Raw genomic sequence first — 5,192 nt, 5'->3', positions numbered from 1 at the left:
AGTTCTGAAAACTAATTTTTTTATTAAGATCTCATAACCTAATGTAGGTCCGCGTGCGACTTAAACAATAAATAACTTCATAAGGTATACTACAATCGTTTCCCAATTTGAATATAGTTCTGTCGGCTAATCTTTTGAATATATTATTTTCCTTAGACAAGGAGGTACCATGCATGATACCGAACTCGGATTCAAGTACTTCAGCAGCTTTACGCAAATCGTCGTTAGGGTTTAAGAGACCACCTTTAGATATAAAATATATCCAGTCGTCTTTTTCTGCAGGAGCTGCTATACTTGTTGGGAATCCCAAACAATATTTATGTTTAAACTTATATGCAACATACCCAGCTATGTATTTGAGAGATTCTTGACTAATTTTTCCTTTACAATGAAATTCATTTAGGAACTGTGAGTTTGCATTCATAGCTTCAGTTTCTGGAAAATCTATTTCAGAATATTGCGGCTGGATAAATGATTCGGGAATTAAGATTTCCTCTTCTGCTGTGTCAGGAGCATTTTTATGATCAACGGCCAATCCTCGTAACATAACTGTAGTTAAACAATTGACTTCATTCCAAATACCATCTGATTTATGTTCGTTATTTTCTAGAGGTGAGACTAAACACTGCTCGCCATGATCTTCGGTATTAGTATTTTCTGTAAAAACTGCCGCTGAATTTTTACCTAATATAAACCATCTTAGACGATATTTGAAATCCAGAGGGTGAGGATGGTCATTGGTGGCTCCCATACCCCTTATGTATGAAAAGAAATTTTCAGTGACGTCTTGGTTTAACCTTGAGGTTAAAATATATTCTATATTGTAAGTCACATGAAGGTATTCATATAACTCCTGCAGTGATATATTTGTTAACAACATCCCCTTTTGGAAGCCAATAAGAGACTTATGTTTCCCTACGGTCATGTGACGAATTATATCCGAGACTTGTTCCAATAACTTTTTCTGGTTTTCCAAATCTGTACCAAAGGCATTTTTTGTTTTCTTATTTCCTACAAACTTCAATCGTGAATTTAACAAATCAAACCAATCGTTTATTAAAAGAGTGAATTCTGAAACAAGTTTCCAAGGGCTATTTGGCGGCATTAGACCATTTTTTCCAGAATATTCGATAGCTTTTGATACAAAATTGGAAAGTAATTGAACAGCAGGATTAACTTTTTGTCGTTCGGAGCCACGTACCTCAAAATGAAATTTAGTAATTTTGTGAGCTAATGTCACTTCCGATGAGGATATTTCCAGCAATTTTTCAAAACAAGTTTTATCAATAAGCGTATCTCGCACCCAAAATCCATTATCTAGTAAATGGTTTCTTATAAGTTTGACTAAATGAGGAGCATCGGCAAATACAAACACCTTCAATGAATCATCCTTGGGATGAGGGAAAAAACAATTTTTGTCATGTCCAATATTAATTTTTGACCAAAGCCCTGTATTGCCTGTACCCATATCACTTACAATGCCAACAACTGTGAAATTAGCTTCATAAAGTTTTGAAATGATAGAGTTTAAGATATCCTTGGTCATTGGTTGATCGAAATCATAAAAAACTGGTTGTTTCCAATTATCAATAAGACCACGCGCAAATGCTGTCTGACAGTTTTTATGAGGACCAATTGTTTTTTGTTCTTTTTTGTCTATATCTGTTCTGTTTGAGAGATATATCTCATCAAATGACAAAATACATAATTTTTCTATTTGTTTCATCTGGGATGACTTCTTATTCATTAAAGTAATGACGTCATTTAAAATTCCTGGTTCTACTGAAAATTTTGCAGCCCATTTACGCAAAGTTGATAGTGCAGGCAAGGGGTAGTTATGTGACCTTAAATAACGATAGGCCTTAGGGCTAACACTGCGTAACGATATTGCTGACGCGATATCTTCTCGTGACCATCGTATTGTTTTATTCTCGGGATGGAGTATTTTTTTCAGTTGACCAGGTGTAAAAATTTTTCCAAACATGCTCTCTAAGTGTTTGACATTACTTTCACTGTTCTTCAGACGTTCTAGCAATTCGCCATTTTCTTTCTCCAATACTAATAATAACAAAGGTATGATAATAAATTTTACATGTTTGGTACATCTACTGCATGTTTCTCTTCTGAAGTTCTTTTCGCAAATGAATTGCTAGTTCCTTCCTCATTATTATTGTCCGAATTAGTTATTGTGGTGTTTATAGTTTCCGAGGTTGTCTCAGATGAAGTGCTTCTAAGTTATCTTCTTTTTTCAAGGCGAACAGACCTCCCTGAATCGTCAATGCTTTTTCTTTTTCCGGGTATATTCAAAGTTGGTATAGCATCATCTTTAAGGTTTCGATTATTTTTAGGCGTATAATGTAACAATTGTTGCTGAAGAGAGGGTCCAACAAAACAATTAGGTTCAAAGTGGGCTGAACATATGCATGCTGAAAATTGTATAATAGAAAACAATTATTACAAATCCATATTACTTCAGAATAANTTAAACGTATTGGAAAGCCGACTCGAAACTATCCACTTAATCAGCATAAGTGTAGCAAACTTGTGGTGGATTAGTTCTGTCAAACAAATTCTTGTTTATCTCTATCGAAACTCTGAGATATAACATATATGTTAATATAATTTTATTATGGTGATTATTTCCTTCATAACTCGCTTCCTATAGCGTTTTGTGGTATGTCGAATTTTTTTTTATGATCAAAATTATTGATCAAATTACCAATACGACTCTGAGTACTTTAAGTCGGCATTCGATCTAAAATTATGTTTAGCGTTATGTTCATAGTGCCTTTTTTTGTAGATATCCCTTAGTTTGACTGATATCCATTTTATATTTAATAAATAACGTGTGATATTTTTAGAACTTCATATTATTCTTAAAGTTAGCAGACTTGATAATGGAGGAGAATCAAATGAGTAATTTAGACTTTGATTTATCTTTTTTTTATAGATACACTGATGATGTTATTATTTGTATTCCTGATAAGAAAATTAAAACGGTTTTAGACCTTTTAAACAGCTTTCATCCTCGCATACAATTCACTACGGAAATTGAGATAGATAGTGGTATAAACTTTTTAAATGCTGCACTACTGAGAGAAAAACAACTTGATCTGTACTAATGAGAAAAGTGAAAGAGTGAGCTGAGGCGTCGAGGGGTTCAGGTCTACTCACGATACACTTATACCGGTATGCTAATGCGCATCGCTAGGCTTAGGCTCCGCCCACATCTGACGTCACTGCGAAGCAAGGACTAAAGATTGCGTATTTGCAATGCATGTTGAGTTGGCCCGTATTTAATGTTTTTTAATAAATACGGATCATACAAATATTTGGTATACATTATATTTTGTTAATTGTTTGATGGATTTTAATGTTATTAAATAATGAAGACAAAAGCAATTCTAGGGTGAATGGTTTTTTATTAAATTTTATAATCAACACATCTACGTTTTGCCTTAGGGTTACAAGGCTTCTTCAGGGTAAGATTATAGGGTTACAAACTCAATTTTTTGTAGGTGTCGCAGAATATTGTTAACATATCAAAAATTTCATCCTTAGCTGGTAAACTATTTTCTTTCCAAATACTTATCACAGAATTTGTTTTTATTCTACACACAAAACAACTACACAATTTAAAAGAATATATATATGATTTTTAATTAAAATATCACAATCACATTTAAAATACTCTTTAATGAAAGCCTTGTAACCCTAAGCCAAACGTAGGTGTTAATTATATAATTTAGTAAAAAGGAAGGCTTTCAGAATTGCTTTTTTCTTCAATATTAATACTCTTGGGGAAGAATTAGTAACTTCGTTATTAGATATCTAATATTAAGCAATACATAAGAGCTAAGTATCTTCTTTGCAAATTTAGTTAATGTTATCTATCATAAAAGAGAATAAGTGAGATTTGATAAAGATTTATTGTATTTAAACTTTACAATTGGTAAATTTTGACATTTTTTTTTCTAGTTTTTTTTTACAGTTCTGAAAACTAATTTTTTTATTAAGATCTCGTAACCTAATGTAGGTCCGCGTGCGACTTAAACAATAAATAACTTCATAAGGTATACTACAATCGTTTCCCAATTTGAATATAGTTCTGTCGGCTAATCTTTTGAATATATTATTTTCCTTAGACTAGGAGGTACCATGCATGATACCGAACTCGGATTCAAGTACTTCAGCAGCTTTACGCAAATCGTCGTTAGGGTTTAAGAGACCACCTTTAGATATAAAATATATCCAGTCGTCTTTTTCTGCAGGAGCTGCTATACTTGTTGGGAATCCCAAACAATATTTATGTTTAAACTTATATGCAACATACCCAGCTATGTATTTGAGAGATTCTTGACTAATTTTTCCTTTACAATGAAATTCATCTAGGAACTGTGAGTTTGCATTCATAGCTTCAGTTTCTGGAAAATCTATTTCAGAATATTGCGGCTGGATAAATGATTCGGGAATTAAGATTTCCTCTTCTGCTGTGTCAGGAGCATTTTTATGATCAACGGCCAATCCTCGTAACATAACTGTAGTAAAACAATTGACTTCATTCCAAATACCATCTGATTTATGTTCGTTATTTTCTAGAGGTGAGACTAAACACTGCTCGCCATGATCTTCGGTATTAGTATTTTCTGTAAAAACTGCCGCTGAATTTTTACCTAATATAAACCATCTTAGACGATATTTGAAATCCAGAGGGTGAGGATGGTCATTGGTGGCTCCCATACCCCTTATGTATGAAAAGAAATTTTCAGTGACGTCTTGGTTTAACCTTGAGGTTAAAATATATTCTATATTGTAAGTCACATGAAGGTATTCATATAACTCCTGCAGTGATATATTTGTTAACAACATCCCCTTTTGGAAGCCAATAAGAGACTTATGTTTCCCTACGGTCATGTGACGAATTATATCCGAGACTTGTTCCAATAACTTTTTCTGGTTTTCCAAATCTGTACCGAAGGCATTTTTTATTTTCCTATTTCCTACAAACTTCAATCGTGAATTTAACAAATCAAACCAATCGTTTATTAAAAGAGTGAATTCTGAAACATGTTTCCAAGGGCTATTTGGTGGCATTGGACTATTTTTTCCAGAATAATCGATAGCTTTTAATACGGAATTGGAAAGTAATTGAACAGTAGGATTAACTTTTTGTCGTTCGGAGCCACGTACCT

Source organism: Agrilus planipennis, unplaced genomic scaffold (assembly GCF_000699045.2).
Source record: "Agrilus planipennis isolate EAB-ADULT unplaced genomic scaffold, Apla_2.0 scaffold111, whole genome shotgun sequence".
Classification (NCBI taxonomy): domain Eukaryota; kingdom Metazoa; phylum Arthropoda; class Insecta; order Coleoptera; family Buprestidae; genus Agrilus; species Agrilus planipennis.
Note: the sequence above shows the minus strand (reverse complement) of the source record.